Source organism: Phascolarctos cinereus, unplaced genomic scaffold, assembly GCF_003287225.1.
Source record: "Phascolarctos cinereus isolate Bilbo 61053 unplaced genomic scaffold, phaCin_HiC Scaffold_9;HRSCAF=440, whole genome shotgun sequence".
NCBI classification, from domain to species: domain Eukaryota; kingdom Metazoa; phylum Chordata; class Mammalia; order Diprotodontia; family Phascolarctidae; genus Phascolarctos; species Phascolarctos cinereus.
The window spans coordinates 144,831,613-144,849,237 of NW_027556402.1; the positions used below are offsets into that span (position 1 = coordinate 144,831,613).

At 40.8% G+C, this 17,625-nt stretch overlaps 1 protein-coding gene across 2 annotated transcripts in view; it reads left to right on the top strand.

Annotated features, from left to right (window-relative positions):
- Positions 1–5,927: 5,927 nt before the first annotated feature.
- CLOCK (clock circadian regulator) overlaps positions 5,928–17,625 on the top strand; it is a 107,525-nt gene continuing 95,827 nt past the window's right edge. The window contains exon 1 of one of the 2 annotated variants that reach the window (XM_020975287.2): positions 5,928–6,253. The gene's annotated coding sequence lies outside the window, so the exon portion shown is untranslated. The remainder of the gene's footprint in view (positions 6,254–17,625) is intronic. The other variant, XM_020975285.2, reaches the window with a different exon arrangement.

The window sequence follows — 17,625 nt, forward strand, 5'->3', positions numbered from 1 at the left end:
CAATAAGGCTAGAGAAGCTGTAGCATAGAGACTTGATCAGATGTATGATGCTTTTTCATAAGAGGTTTCTATCCGTTTCCATAGTCTTTTCATCCAGGGGTTAAGCTCTTTTGGAAGTCAGACAGCTAATCAGATCTCATAAGCATATGTGTCTTTGAAATCACTTCTGCCTGCTAGGAGGATCAATAGTAGCATCAATCCCAAGCCTCCAACCAGGGTTAGAAAGTCCCCTCTGTCCCTGGTCAAGTCCTGATTGCTAATCTGAATTCCCTTCTAGTAATTTTGGGGGCTATCTTCAAAAGACTTCAAAGGAGTATCTGAACCTGAAAAACCATGCTTTTCCTTGGCCCAAATCCCTTGGGTCTTGCCATTCAATTGAATATGAATATAGTTTTACAATTGCTAAACTAATAAGGCAGGGTCATTGTCTTTCTTCTGACCCACATTCCTTTTTTTATTCTGTATATGTGGCTGGTACAAGCCTCACAGATTTTGAGCTGCCCCACACATCTTTCTAGAATCATTTCTCACTATTTAACCTGAAGGAGGTTGGCTTTGGAAAGCAGAAAGGAAATCTTTTCATTAAAGACTAGAAGGAAAGTAGGAGAATGTCTGGAGAAAAAGAGAAGCTTTGAAGGAGATAAGGAGTTAAGTGGGGGTGGGGAAGGGGCATAATTTACACCAAATGACTTGAGATATCCCAATAAAGCTGAAAGTGACCAGAAGGACCTTAATAAATTGATTGATTAAGGGAAGTTTGAGGGTCAGGTAAAAATTGATAGGACTACTTTAGTAAGGGTAAAAACAGTTTGAATCCAATGGAGGAAGTGTAAAGGGAATCAAAAGGATTTGCCAAGCACCGTGAAGGTTATATTGAAGCTAGGTAGTTTGAATGTGTGGTTAGCCCCGTCTGCACAGTTCTGTGATTTCCTCTAGCAATGCTATACAGCCTAGGAACAGAACGGAAGGATGGAAGATGGCTAGGGATTAGATCTAAGGATGGGGAACTGGGAAACCTAAAGGGAGGAAAGAAAAAAGAAGAGGGCATTATTGGACGCTAGCACTAATGTGGCTGACCACTACATTCTGCCTGAGCAGAACTAGTTAAGTGGAGGAAGGAAAGGTCTAATGAATTAGTGAAGTGATGGATATGTGAAACAACTAGAGATTCAAGTGCCGAGGAAGAAAGGTTCAGTGCATGTGGATTAAGTAGCAAGTAAGGTGAATAGGAAGGGACACCATTTAAGTGAACAATTTTAAAAAATGTATTAATTCTTTTGTTTTGCTACCAGTCATTTTCTGATGAGCCCAGTCTTCTTTGAATCCTCTGAATAACTAATTTCATGCAAAATAATTTCTTCTGACATTGCATGTCACTTCTGCCAACTGTAGCCCCTCCATCTCACTGCCCCCCCCAGTCCCCATACAGAGAAAAGTAAAATGGGTTTCATCATCTGTTCTCTGGATTAAAATTGGTCATTACATTTAATCTGAATTCAAATGATGTTCAGTGTTGCAGGCAGTTACCATATATGTTGTCTTCCCCGTTCTTACCTTTTTGTTCTATATCACTTCATATTAGTCTTTCCATAGTTTTCTGAATTCTTCCTACTCATCATTCCATACAGCACACTATTCAGTTACATTCACATACCACAGTTTGTTTAGCTGTTCCCTGATAGTTGGGCACCCACTTTCTATACTTTTTTTTTTTGCTAACATAAAAAGTGCTACAATCAATATTTGATTGGACCTTTTCTCTTTCTCTAGTAGTAGGATTGCAGGATTAAACATTATTAACAGTTTAATGGCTTGTCTTGCATAGTTCAAAATTGTTTTCTAAATGGATGGACTAATTGGCAACAGTTCCCCCACTGCTCCTCCAGCATTCACTATTTCTGTCTTTCTCATCTTTGGCAGTTTGCCAGTTGGGAGGTGAAATCTCAGAGTTGTTTTAATTTGAATTTCTTTTATTATTAGAGTGGGTAGAGTGGCTAGCCTCCAATAATGACGTCTTCTTTCTTTTCTCCCTATGTGTTTCCCAGTTCCCCACTCTTAGAATTACTTTATTATTATATTTTTTTCTACATTCAACAAATAGTCTATTAATTATTGACTGTGCAAAATACTGTGTTGGGAATGCAAAGAAAGAAAAATGCCCTTAAGGATAATTAGTTGAAGGAACTAGACTTGGAAAAGTAGAAAGTAAGGGGAGGGCATGATAGCTGTCTTCTATTACTTGAAGGGCTGTCCCATGGGGGGAGATTAAACTTCCTCTGTTTGACTCCAGAGGACAGAACCAGATACAGAAGAAGCAGCTAGGTAACATATTAGATTGAGTGCTGGACCTCACCTTAGAGAGACCAGTGTTCAAATCCCTTTCTTGAACATTGGTCTCAGTCTCAGTTTCCTCATCTGTAAAATTGATAACAATAACAGAACCTACCTCACAGGTTGTTGTGAGGATCAAATGAGAAAATGCCTCAGAAAGCATCTGAGGAATGTGAGATGAGGAAGAAAGAAGAAGAGGAAATATCAATTTTTTTCAGTGAAATGTGAGATATGGTTCTCATTTGAGAAGGTGGGAGGAGGGAGAGCCATGAGAAGTTTGAGGAGGGACAAAAAGATGCAGAAAAGCCTTTGAGGTTGTTGAGATTTTGCTGAGCCACTCTTATCTGAGAATGATGAAGCTGCAGGCCAGAGACAAGTGCCAGCAATCAGGTAGCAGTTTAATTAGTTTCATTTTGAGGAACAGATATGCAAATCAGGAATTCTCCTGATCAGAATTCCACCTTGCTGAAGTGAAGAAAGAAATTATATATACATAAATCACAAGTGGGCCAAGGGAGGTGGGGGGAGGTGGATTGCGAATAATCCCTCCTGGGGCCAGAGTGGTTTCCCAGGACAAATTTCCAGGACAAATCCTGGAGTCCTGTGGGAGCAATAATGCTCAAGTCCTTGGGGTCATTACTTAGTGGGTCACAGGACCAAGTTCTGTGACAACAGGTTCTACAATCTGTGATTTGCTTCACTTCAGGTACAAAGACAGAAGGGTGCCGGTGATTGTGGGTCTTGTCAAGGTTCTTGAGTGATCAATTCAAGATGCATTGTGAGTCTGACTCACAAGCTAGAAGATGCAGCTCTTGAGAAAACTAAATTACTAGTATATTCATTACACATAGCATATCAATTAATAGGAAAATTATAAATTCCTTGCTCATGGCGAATGAGATAGTGAATAGATTGGGGGGAGAGGAGTTGGTCTAAAAGGATCGCCTTCCTGAAGTGAGAACCCAGTTGAGATTATGTAACATAAATTTGTAGTTGACCCAGTCAGCACTAATTCTACCTTTGTTGGGAAGCATGTGAATAGAATCATTGGTAATGGATGGTGGGTATAATCCAATGCTGGGCTTGGAAGGTGTGATAAGACTATACCAGCATTTCCCTGATTCAGCTTCTCTCCCCTCTCCCCAATAACATAGGCCCAGGCCCTTCATTTCCTAACTGTAAGGGATTATCATTTCAGTAAGAGGAGTCAAATCAGTTCCCAAGACCTGATTAATTTCCACTTCCCCAGACCAGCTTCCTGGTCACCTAAAGGCATAAGAAGTCTCAGCCATGAGCAGAGATTTCTGAAAACCACAGGAGTGACTCAACACTTTTCCATATGGAGACTGGGAGTGAGTGTGAGGGAGGAGGGGGAATGGCCAGAGAAGCTAAGTAACATTGTATCAATGTGTCATCTTTGCTACATTAGGGCAAAGCAAACAACCTTTTGTTATCTGTTCCATGACTTGAAAGTGCCTCATTTAGAAAAAGCAAACCTGAACTGAGAGTGATGGTGTTAGGGCTTGTACAGCAGCCTCTGACAGCAGGGCAAGATTAACTGTAGGATAAGGAGCAAGGAACTCAAGATAAGGGGATCGAGTAGACTTGAATTGGTTCATTCAGGGTTCAAGATGGAGAAGGAAAGGTAATGTAGGCAACTTATGGATGATAGCTGGGGAAAGACCTGAGCAGGGAGTGATTGAAGTCGTAGTGAAGATGAAGAACAGGGCTGAGGGTTATAAGGCAGAAAAAAGTGAGTTTAACGATAGATCACGATCATATAAAGTAATTTCAGAGTCATGAATATCAAAGCAGACGTGGGTCATGGCAAGATCAAGGGTATGACCATCCCTCTGTAGATGAGGTGAGGTTGAGGAGTTAGGGGAAATGGGTAAATTGAACAAGTAGGAGGTAAGGGTCTTTGAGGGAATATCAATATGTATTGGTCTTCTAATGAGGACAGAAGTTAGGGAGAAGAATGTGTTAATGGAATCAGATGAAAGGAGGGGTGTCTTGGGGTCAGCAGATAAAAGCTAGCAGAATTCTGATTGGGTGATAATTTTGGATTGAATAAATCTCAAAGAAGTTACTTGGGGGGGGATGGGAGGTGTAGAAGGAAAATCTGAAAGTGGCAGCGAAGAGCAAGGCATACACCAAATCCCCACTAGTGTTGGAAAGGATATACAGTGAAGCAGTGTTATAAGAAAGGAGCCAGGTCTCAGTGAGTGCAAGGTGGAAGGAGTGAGAAAAGAAAACATTAGAATATCATCTCCTCTTACCAAGTATTCTTAAGTACCTCTTCCCCCTGCCCCCATCAGTGACAGAATCCTAGGTTGTGTGGACCTAGGTTGTCTGAACAATCATATATGTCTCTTTCCTTGGACATAGAAAAAGACAATTTTAAATAAAGCTTACTGAAAGAAATGTCATTGTTATATCCAGAATGCAAACCTTTAATAAACAATATACACTGATTTTAATTCCAGGGATACCCTTCAAACATGGAAAATGCTTAAGAACTAAACTGGTAACAGCCCACCTCCAAAAACTCCAACCTGCTTTGCAAGATGGGCCAAATATTCCTTAAACACCAACTGGGTCATTAACTACATGCTTCCTAATGTTTGGGAACAATCCAGCTAACGCTCAGGTACGATCCACCTTTTATTTTTTTAAGGAGGCATCGGTTTTGACAGTTACTGCCTAGGGCCATGGCTGCTCCAGGGCATCCAACCTCCCTCCTCTCCCCCTCCAGGCATCAAACCTGGGGGCCCTGTCTTTGACCCGCAGACCACCCGGGAGAAAATGCGGAATCTAGCTCGGCCTCCTCTGGAGGGGGGTGCATTTCCTCTGGACCCACAAGATTCTGGAGAGAGGGGACAGCGAGGGTGGAGGGTGAGCGGCCGTTCTCAGCCCGGGCCACACGCACGCGGGAAAGCCTTCTTTCCTGCCGCCCACGCGGCCTCGGAGAGCAAAGCGCGGGTGGGGACGGCGCTCGGCGGCGGCAGCTGCAGGAGCGGCAGAGCTTTCCTTTCGTTCGGTCTAAGACTTTCTGTCCTTGGGAAAGCCGCTCCAACCCCACCTCCCGGCTGTCCAGTAACGGGATCCGTTCCTGCCAAATGCTGGGAAGGAAGGCAGGAGCGAGACCTCCGGGAAAACCCCAGCTTCCTCAGTGCCCGGCCAGTCTGGGAGAATAGGGACAGAGCTAGAGTCGGGTGGGAGGCGGGATAGGGGCGGGCGGGGGGGAAGGGTAGGGAGGCAAAGAAGCAAGAGGAGGAGGGAAACCGCTAGAGCCAGCGCAGGCGCACGGCAGACACGAAAGCTGGGCAAACAGGAATCCCTCGCCCCTCCCGCCTCGAGAGCCCTCATCCTGGAATCCGCATGCGCACCACAAGGATCGGGGAGCCTTGGAGGCATGGCTGACAGAAGGGGCGAGGGCGGGCTGGGCCTTCGCTGCCGCGAGGACGGCAGTCGGCGCATGCGCGGGGAGAAGGTCAATCACAGATTTGATTTGCGGCTTGCCGATTAAAAAAAATTAGGGAAAAAAAGGGTCTGCCCCTACGCGTGCGCGCTGCGGGCAAGCATAGCCTGGGCGGCTGGGCCCGGGGCCTGTCGGTTGCCGGTAGGCTTGACTTGGCGGCGCATGCGTGCTAGCAGTGCCGGCGGATGAGGGGAGGGGAAGAAAAGAGGAGGAGAAGGAGAAAGAGTGGGGTGGCCGCAGAGGCGGCAGCAGCAGCAGTAACCGCGGCGGCGGTGACTGCGGGTACTACTCGCAGGCCTCGGGTGGCTGCTGCTGCTGGCGGTGGAAGCTTGTGGTGTACGGGGGGCTCCTTGGGAGAGGCAGCAGCTGCCGCAGCAGCACGGAGGGGTGGGGGGAGGGGGGAGAGGGAAGAAGCCACCGGAGCCGCCAGCAGTTCGCACGGTGAGGACTGAGGGCGCTGGGGAAGGCAGGGGGCCGGCCGGTGCGGAGGTGGGGGCGCACCTCAAAGTTTGACAGCCGGGCAGGACAGTCTTTCTCCAGGAGTTGGCCCCGGGGCCCGCCCGAGGAGGGGACACCCCCTCCCCCCCGGGGCGAGCTGGGGCTACCTGGCGGGCCGGGGGAGGGGGGGCGGAGGCTGGGGCGGAGCGGAGAGCCGGGGGACCGAGGGTGTTTCCTCAGGGACCCGCTAGGCCTTGTGACCCACTTTATTTCTGTCATTACTCAGGCACGTTTGGAGCACAGCCCGATTGGGCGTCCGAGTCGCCCTGGGCTCTTGGTCACCCCCGCCCTGTCGCCGGCGCTCGCTCGGCCCAGTGAGCATCCCTCCTCCCCGCTGCCAGTGCCCGCCGGGCTCCCGAGTGTCGTGCCCGGTGCGGCGGGGAGCAGCGCGGCCGCCCCCGCCGCGTCCGGCCCGCCGAAAGCCGCGCCGCGCCGGGCCGGGCCGGCCCAAGCCGCCCCAAGCGGGAGGTCCGAGCTCGGAACCCCCCACGCATGTGTTTCTCTTCAGGGAGCGCTGCGCCCGCGGAGCCCGAAGGGCGGTACAGACCGCAGTGCTTTTGCCTTTTGCCCCTCTGCCTTTTTTTTGCCTCGAGGCTCTTCTGACAGCCGCTCTTGGCCTTCCCGGCCGGCCCGCCTCGCCGCCCTGGGGGTGCTGGGGCAGCAGCGTACTGGGCTAAGCCTTGGATTTCCCATTTCAGTGAGAAGTGGTTTTACTCGTGTGTGGAAGTGCCTTGTTCAGGGGCGATGAAAGAGGCTGCGACCTGGCGGGTGAAGGATGTCGTTAGTTTGTTGTTTCCTGCACTTGGGACTGATAGGCACTGGGAAAACTTTCAGGCTTTAGAGAGTGTGTGTGTGTGTGTGTGTGTGTGTGTGTGTGTGTGTGTGCGCGCGCGCGCGCTTGCGTGTATTTGTGCCGGCACATCTGTCTATGTGCATATATAGTATATATGTATAATATATACACAGACACATATAGGTACCTGCAAGCATGCCAGCGTGAGTATATGTATGTATGTGATATGTGCCTGTTGTGTGCTAATATGTGTAAATATATGCATATGTATATATGTGTGTATATGTAGATTGTGTACCAGTGCATGTATATGTATGTTCGTGTATATAAGGTATGTGTGTGACTGGGGGGATAGATGTATATGTTTGTACATATATGTGTACACATGTGTGTATTCATGCCAGCGTGTCTATATGTGTGTATGTGTGTGTGTGCTGATGTACAAGCACATATGTGTGTGTGACTAAGTGAGACTGTATATATGTGTATATATGTGCCTGCAAAGATATATATATGTGTGTGATAAAGTGAATTTGTTTATCTGTATATGTGTGTGCATTTGTATATGCATGTTTGTGTGTGTATATGTATGCGTGTGCACATCAGTGAGTACATATACTTGTGTGTATGTGTATATCATATATACACATATGTACTGTCTAAGCACCCCCCAAAACTGAAGATGAAAACAGAAAGAGAAGGAGAAACTTGTTTAGCCACACTTTATTTGTTTATTCTTATGCTCCCTAAAATCAGAGTAATGCAGTTCTATTCAGGATTGCATTGCAGTGTCTGGGTGAGGGTGTTTTGGTTGGGGTGAAGGTGTAGAAAAGGAATAGAAGAAAAAGAGACTACATTGTAGTAGACTACAATTGTAGATTACATTGTAGTGCAACTGTGGACTACATTGAATGTATTTGTTATATATATTTAAAGATTAACATGGAAACCTTTTAAACCAGGATGCATTTTAGAAAGTGTATTCCTTTTACTGAAATATGTCCTTTGAGATGCCTCCAATATGATCTTGCTTTAAAACTTGTTAGGAAAGAAAAATAATCTAGGTTCAAGTGTTAAAACATTTGACTGGAAAAAAAAAGATCGTTTCTAAAGTTGAGCATGAATAAAGTAATGTGAAAATTAGTAATATTTCTTTGCCCACCAACATGTTCATTGCCCTTTTTGGAGTAACAACTTATTTTTTAATTCAAGAAAACAAATACTAATGAAATACTCTTATTTGTGGACTTTAATTTTGACTGTGAACAGAGATTTTAAACTTCGGTAGAATACAGAATAATTTGCATTTCCACATTTCACTTCTTTGGTTTAGGTACAGATTATCATGGTGCTCTTTGGATTTGACATAGTGGTTGACGTGCTCATATTTTCATAGTTTAGCTCCATTTCTGCTTCATTAAGCACTACTGTGTACTGAGTTTTCCTGTCAACCACTTAGGAAATGTGAATATTCCAATAAGTGAATTTCATATTAGATTTGGTTTGTCTAGATATTCTGCATTTCACATTATGAAATTTAAGGATGTCAGCAAGTACTGTATATAATATTCATATTAGGAAATAAGAGAGTTCTCATGTAAATAAATATATTAACTGTTTAAGACAGTTTCATGATGAAACTTATACTAAAATGATTTTTAAAAATTTAATGTTAGTACATGTCATGTTTTATATACTTTTAAAATGATCACTGTCCTAATCTTAATGCAAGAAAGGGTATGGGGACTAAAAGGCGGTTAAAATATATATTTTTAAAAATTTCAAACTCCCTCTAGTGGCTAATAAGGTATATATCCTGTTGAAATTACTTCACCAAGGATTGGGCAAAAATATGGGGAAAGTTATTTTTATTCTGTTATTGAAGTTTTTTTTTAAGAAACTTACCAGTCTTACTTTTCTTTCTAAATTTTATATCATGTTTGTAAATCTTTGTGTTATAGGACATGTGATTTTTGTGTGTGATCTCGGCTTACATATAATTTTATTCCTTGGTTCTGAAAGATGGGCAGTTATTTCCAGTTGGCTTTATGTTAGGGGTTCTGTTCAATCTTGAACAACACTGAAGATAACACAACTAGTCATTGTCTACCATTCTCTCAACCTCCTTACTTTTTCTGCCATTGCTATTATTCCGTTGCAACCCATGGACAAATGAATAATTTTATATATATCATAAAATTTAGTTTGTCATACAAAAATGCAACTATAAGTCACATTTGAAAGGCCAGGAGCAGTTTGTGTTGCCCTAGGTATGCTCATACTGGTGTAGACTCTGTGTTAAATATCCTTGATTTCAGGGGGTCTAGTTTTAAGTATGGCTCAGTCTGCACAGCCCCTGGGCTAAGTCTTACTCTGCTTCTGCACACTTTAAAAAATTATTTAGTATTTTACTTTACCCTAATTACATGCAAAAACAATTTTCAGCATCCATTTTTAAAACTCTGAGTTCCAAATTCTTTTCCTTTCTTCCTCCCCACCCCCTTCATTGAAAAAGCAAGCAATTTGATATGTTATACTTGTATAGTCATGTAAAACATATTTCCATATTAGTCATGTTCTGAAAGAAAACATAGAACAAAGAGAAAAAACTCAAGAAAAATGAAGTAAAAAATAATGCTTCAATTTGTAATCAGACACCATCAGTTCTTTCTCAGGGGAGGGATAACATTTTTTTTTTTTATCGTAAGTCCTTCAGGCTTGTCTTGGATCATTATATTGAAGACAATAGCTAAGTCATTCACAGCTGATCATCTTACTGTATTGCTGTTACTTTGTACACAATACATTTCACTTTGCATCAGCTCATGTAAATCCTTCCAGGTTTTTCTGAGAGGATCCCACTCATCATTTCTTATAGCACAATAGTATTCCCTCACAATCACATAGCACAGTTTGTTCAGCCATTCCCAAATTGAGGCATCCCCTCAATTTCCAATTCTTTGCCACCAGAAAAGTGCTGCTATAAATATTTTTGTGCACATAGGTCCCTTTCCTTTTTGTTTTTTGTGTCTTTGGATACAGACCTAGTAGTGACATTGCTAGGTCAGAGGATATGGTTTTAAAACCCTTTGGGCATAGTTCCAAACTACTTTAAAGAATGGTTGAATCGGTTCACAACTCCACCAAGAGTGCATTAATGTTTCATTTTCCCCACATCTCCGCCAACATTTGTCATTTTCCTTTTCTGTCCTATTAGCCAATCTAATAGGCATGAGGTGGTACGTTAGAGTTATTTTAATTTGCATTCCAGTCATTAGTGATTTAGAGCATTTTTTTCATTTGGTTATAAATAGCTTTGATTAGTTCATCTGAAAAGTTAGTGACTTTGGATCATTTATCAGTTGGGGAATGGCTTTTATTTTTATAAATTTGACTCAGTTCTCTATATATTTGAAAAATGAGGCCTTTATCAGAGAAACTTGCTTCAAAAATTTTTTTCATAGTTATAATTGCTAAATGTATTTCCCTCCATCTTATTCCCACCCCCCTCCAGTTTATTCTTTCTCTTTTCGCTATGTCCCTCCTCAAAAGTGTTTTGCTTCTGGCTACCATCTCCTCCCAATTGGTCCTCCCTTCTGTCACTCCATCCCACCCCCTTCTTTTACTCCCTTTCTCTCCTACTTTCTTGTAGAGTAAGATTTCTGTACTCAATTGAGTGTGTATGTTATTTTCTCATTAAGCAAATTCTGAGGAGAGTAAGGTTCATTCACTGCCCCTTCTATCTCTCCTTCCACTGTAAAAGCTTTTTCTTGCCTCTTTTATGTGAGATAATTCTACCTCTCCTTTTCCCTTTCTCCTAGTGCATTCCTTTCTCACCCCTTAATTTTATTTTTTTAGATATCATCTCTTTGTATTCAGCTCACACCTGTGCCCTCTCTATATCCTCCTTCTTACTGCCCTAATAATGAGAAAGTGTTTATGAATTACAAGTATCATCTTCTCATGTAGGAACATAAACAGGTTAACCTTATTAAGTCCCCTGTGATTTCCCTTTCCTGTTTACCTTTTTTATGCTTCTCGAGTCTTGTATTTGAGAGTCAGATTTTCTATTCATCTCTGGTCTTTTCATCAAGAATGCTTGAAAGTCTTCAATTTCATTTTTTTTCCCCTTGAAGGATTATACTCAGTTTTGCTGGGTAGGTGATTCTTGGTTATAATCCTAGTAGCTAGGACCTAGCTCCTTTGCCCTCTGGTATATCATATTTGAATCCCTCTGATCCTTTAATGTAGAAACTGCTAAATCTTGTGTTATTCTGACTGTGGCTCTGTGATACTTGAATTGTTTCTTGCTGGCTGCTTGCAGTATTTTCTCCTTGACCTGGGAGCTCTGGAATTTGGCTATAATATTCCTGGGAGTTTTCCTTTTGGGTTCTCTTTCTGGAGGTTATTGGTGGAGTCTTTTAATTTCTTTTTTATCCTCTAGTTTTAGAATATCAGGGCAGTTTTCCTTGATAATTTTTTGAAAGATGATGTCTAGGCTCTTTTTTTGATGATGACTTTCAGGTAGTCTAATAATTTTAAAATTATCTGTCTTTGATCTATTTTACAAGCTAGTTGTTTTTCCAATGAGATATTTTGCATTATCTTCTATTTTTTATTCTATTGGTTGTTTTATTGTTTCTTGATTTCTCATAAAGTCATTTGCTTCCATTTGCTCATTTCTAATTTTTAAGGAATTGCTTTCTTCAGTGAGCTTTGATACCTCCTTTCCCATTTGGCTAATTTTACTTTTTAAGGAGTTTTTTCCTTCAGTGAACTTTTGTGCCTCTTTTTCCATTTGGCCTACTCTGTTTTTTAAGGTGTTATTTTCTTCAGCATTTTTTTGTGTCTCCTTTACTAAGCTGTTGACCATTCATGATTTTCTTGAATCACTCTCATTTCTCTTCCCAGTTTTTCTTCTGTCTTTTTTACTTGATTTTCTCAATGCTTTTTGAGCTCTTCCATGGCCTGAGACCAATTCATATTTTTCTTGGAGGCTTTGGATGTTGGAGCTTTGACTTTTTTATCTTCTTCTGAGTATGGGTTTTGATTTTCCTTGTCACTATAGTAACTTTCTGTGGTAAGAATTTTTTTTTCAGTTTGCTCATTTTTCCAGTCTATTTCTTGACTTTGAACTCTTTGCTAAAGTGGAGCTCTGTTTCTAGGGTGGAGGGTGCACTGTTCCAAGCTTCAGGAGTTTTGTGTAGCTGTTTTCAGAAATACTTCTAGGGACCTGTAAGTTTTCGGTTCTTCCAAGGTAGTATGATTTAAGGAGAGGTGTGTTTACTCCTGCTCTGGTGTGTGTGACCACAAATGTTCTTTTCTGCCCTGGAATTGTGTTAAGGGTCCCCTCTCTACTGCAGCTGCAAAGAGATCCCTGTAATCTTCTGATCAGTTTTTTGACCCCGTTATTGTCTGTGGGCTGAGAGCTCTGGAAGCAGCCACTGCTGCTGTTTGATTCAGTGGCTCCCAAAGACTGCTTCTGGTTTGCTGGGGCCTGTCTGTGCTGGCGTGGCTTGCACTGGACTGCTCTCCACTCTCACCTAGTGCTACAGACCTTTCCTGCAGACTTTCTAAGTTGTCTTTGCCTGGAAAATGATATCATCCCTTCCTTTTGTGGGTTTTGCTGCTCCAGCAATTGTTTTATGGCATTATTTAAAGGTGTTGGGAGGCGTTTTGGAGAAAGCTCAGGCGAGTCACTGCAGAGAAAATGCCATTGTGGCTCCACCCACCTTTCTGTACACTCCCCCCCCCCCCCCCCCCCCCCCCCCCCCGCAAGAGACAGGGTTTATTGTAATGCCAATAGGAGTGGCCAAGATTCTTAGGGAATCTTCGGTTTAATGGGGTTGAGACTGATGCTTATGTACAGAAAGGACAGTGAAAGGATCTGAATGGGATTAAGGAATGGTGGGCCAGATGCTATAGGGAAAGGGATATTAAGTAATCTGGGATGGGCTAGGAGTGACAGTGAAAGGACTGTCTAGTAAGCTAATTAAGTGATTTAGGTGGGCTGGAGTGGGCCAGATGCCTTGGGTGAAAGTGCCAGTGATCTGGGCTGCTGAAATGTATGGGAAAATTCAGGGACTGGGTTGCTCTCAAAGACATGATCTTTTCCTTTTAGGGGTCCCCATCCCTCCCCTCTCAAACAAATGGGACCCAAAATCTTTTGGGGTAAGGGTCATAGGTCTTGGCTTCTGAAACTGCTTCCAGCTGGCAAGAGCTGTCCCTGCCTCAAGGGGGTCCCAGGGAGGAGGTTGACTGGAACTGAGCACAGACTGCATGCAGGGGATAATGGAGGTCTGCACACTTTTAGCAAACTTGTGCCCAGCAGAACCATATTAAGCTCTGGGCAGTTGTCTGAAATCGACTTCAATCTAGACCCTCATCCCAAGTAAATCACTAGTTGATTCAAAACTAATGGCTAATAGAAAATAGAACAAAGGGTGAGGATACCCTTTGACTTGGCATATGCATAACCAGCAGCACAAAGACATGAACCATCTCTAGGTTCAGTGACTACCAGTCAAATAGTTCACCTGAATAATTTTTGCCAAGCTATTGTGTCATTCTTTTCTGTTGTTAGATTTTCTCTTACCCCTTCTAATCCTTCTGTCATAGGCACACACAAGAACTGGCAGATGCAACTAAATTCCCAGAGACAGGGAAAATCAATTGACTTTTCAATAAGTTATTATGTTCCTACTGAAGTATGTAGGTAAAAAGAGCTAAGTCATTATCACCCACTGCTAGATGCTAAGTGTCTCTGAAATATATGTCAGGAGACTACTCCTTTGCTATTGTTTTGAGAAATGCATGAGAGTAGCACGTATGTAAGTTTATGTGTGTCTATACACACATATGTAGATAGTTTTTAAAAGTCCACGTTTTTAAAGAGTATTCGTCTGGTGATGCTGTATTGAGTCAAGTCATAGAATGCCATAGTCCCTGAACTGTGAACTAAAGTTGAGGGTCACTAAAAGGATGGTGAAGAATAATGGTGGGTGTGAGTAGGCTGCAATTTATTGCGGAGCAAATATGGCCTAAGAGCATTGTGAAGGATGTCATCAGAGAGATGTTTGACCGGAAAAGAGGTCATGTGGAGAGAGTGAGAGATAAATGCCTGACATATACAGTTGGCATCTATGTGATAGCAGGAGAGCCAGAAGAGCTAGAAGCCTCCTGGGCTACTTGTGAAGAATTGATGGGAAGACATGGACTAGCATAGCAAAAGAAGAGGGGGCCACATTGGGTTGCACTCTTTGTCCTCGTAGGGAATACCCACATTTAGGAGATCACAAATGCAACAAAATATTGACATATGGAAAGAGAAATTACATCTTTGATTTTGTTCATTTTTATCTCCGCTTCTTGGGATCTGGCAGTAACAGCAGCATAGTATGGTAGAATAATTTGTGTTCTTTACTTTGTCATTGTAGCAGTGGTTTACCTACTTACTAAGCTGGACACATGGGGACAAATGGTTTCTTGTTGAAAAAAAATCACTAAAGGACCTATATTTTTGTTACTTCTATGTGATGACTCCATCAAAGATTTTGTCCTATTGTACATATATATATATATATATATATATATATATATGTTTACACGTGTACTTATACGTACACATACATATGTACTTATATATACACACCTATCACCATAAAAATGAAGACAATAAATATTCAGACTCCATGAGCGCAGCTTGAATAAGCAGTTTAATGTGACACTTGACAGTGGTTTTAGTACTATTTTTCCTTATTTATTATTAGAAAATTATATGATCTTTAATCTGATAATCATATTAGAATATACATTTTTAGTATTGTTTAACAGTCTAAGTTGGGAAGTAAACATTCCATATCATTTAATAATTTTAAATTAAAATTTATTTTATTTATTATTCTTCCCCAAATATACTCACCAGGTGACTTTTTAATATCCTTTAAAAATGCTAGAAGTAAGATAAAACTAAAGGAAATTTCTTAGAATTTCAAAATTAGAAAATATTTCGGAGGTCATCTAGTCCTGAATAATTATGTAGGAATTTTATCTGTAGAATCTGTAAATTGTTATCCAGCCTCCACTAGTAAATGTCTGCTATTTCCAGAAACATTTCATTGTTTGTTAAGAAGTTTTTCTTTACACTCAGCAGAAGTTGGTCTCTCTATAACTTCCACCCATTCTTCCCAGATCTTCCTTCCAAATCCAAGGAGAACAAGTTTAATTCTTCCTAATTACAACTCTTAAAATTCTTGAAGATTGTTATCATGTGCTCCTTGAATCTTCTCTTCTTCGACATAAACATTCCAATTTGCTTCAATTGCTAATGTTATGCATGGTTTCCAATCCTCTCAGTCACCCCAGTCTTGGGGAAAAAAAAACAAATACCATATTACAGGCTTACTGTTGTTTTCCTGAAAGCAAAGCAATAGTTAATTTCAAATGAGAAAATATATGTAAAGCAGTTTGAAAACCTTAAAATGCTATTTTGAAAAAGTTAGTTATATCATTTGTACCAGCAAAAATCTAGCTTTTTTCTAGAGGTGGAATTATAAATATCAGAAGGTGGTTTTTTTTGGCTTAGTTATTAATTTTCTATAATTATTACACTAACATTTTTATATAACCACTTGTTAATTAGCCTTTTTTACAGCCACTATTTGGTAAGGAACTGAGTGAGCAAAGTGGCTTGAGAATCTTTATTTCCTAATTCTACAGATTATTCAAAGATTAATCTGCCTGAACTCTCCCTGTGAGAATAGTTCCAGCTCTTATGGTATCACTGAAGTGATTCTGATTCAGGCACCTGAAATTCTTTTGTTGCTGAATATCTCATTGAAATACAGTAGTATTGCAGTATCTTTTTTTTTTATTGCTTTAAGCTAATATGGAAAAGTAGCTTATACAATGAATGTGTTTTACCTGAATGTTACTTCTGATTCAAAGGGTTGGGTGTTTTATAGTTCGGAATATGATTCATATTTTATTGCATTAGACATAATTAGTGTGCATTTTATTATGTATCACTTAATTTTTTGAAGATACTCAGCAGTTTTTGTTTTATTCAGATGTATCTGTCATTTAATCAGTCATCCTGCTAATTCTTTTAAAAGTAATAAGAAATGAAAGTAAACCTCAATTCCTGTTTTTTGGCATATATAAAGACTAGCCAGCCACATTAACTTATATGACCAGCCAATAGTTTTTCATTTGTGTTAAAGTTCCATCCTACCTTTATATTGGGCAACATGATAGTTATCAGATGAAATTCATCATTTGAAAAGTTTCAATAGAATGTTCTTCAGGAGGATTAGAATTCCAAGTAGAATTCTACTTGCTTTTAAATTGATATCTAGATAAAATTATTTTTGTGATTTCCTGTTAAAAATATTCTTTGCCCACATAGTTCCAAGAGGACCAGTGGATGATTGCTGGTAACAGCTAAATTTACCTTTCTAGTTATACTTTGTTTAGGTTAATGTTACAATTGATTTAACTTTCTTGAGCATTTAGAGGGCAGCAGGGGGAAGTCTAAGCAATAGTTGGGGGAAAGATTGTCTAGGATTAAAATAGTAATCTTTCTAGAGCAATTTTTTTAATAAGCAGTGAGTCTGAATTCTACTTTGTAATTTTAATCTGAGACGAAAATGTACTGTGCAGCACAGTTAGAAGTTGGGAGTAGGGAGATGATGAATTTAAACTATTTTTAAAGATTTCCTTTTTATTATTAATTGAAACATAGCATCAATTACAATTTATTTTTAAATGATCAGTTAGTAAATATTAAGTGTCTTCTGTGTTCCTGGTACTGTGCGAAGCTCTGGGGGGAAAAGGCAGGCAAAAAGACAGTCTTTGCTCTCAAGGAGTTTACAGTCTAATGGGGGAGACAACATGCAAACAATTAAGGCAAGGTATATACAGAATACATAGGAAATAATTAATAGAAGGAAGACACTCGAATTAAGAGGGGTTGGCAAAGACATCCTGTAAAAGATGACATTTTAATTGGAATTTTAAGGAACTCGCTAGGTGAATTTGAGGAGAGAGAGCATTCCGACATAGAGGTGTGGGGGGGGCACCCAGAGGAAAGAAAATAGTCTATTTGTTATCCATTTTAAATAGTGATTGTTCTCTATTCTTTGCTGTTGGGTTTTTTTTCTGGCTTTTTTTTTTGGAATATACCTTCTGTAAGTCTTCCTACTCAAAATTTTTTCTTTCTTTATATTTATACTTAGTATTAAGATTAGATTGGCAATAATGTATGAAGCATTCTGCTTTTGAAATGAAGCTCTTTTTACTTAGCTATATAAGCTTTTACATAAAATTTCATAAAATTGCTGTACCAACAAGACCCTACCATTAATCATCTTATGGTTCATTGTTACTAATTAATATTTTTACATCTGAATCAGAGCTGCATTTGGGCCACCTTTCACTTTTAATTTCAGTACTTTCATAGCACATGCCACTTTCCCTGTGCTTCTCTTTGAAAACTATGTAAGATTTACCTGTTCTTGAAGTT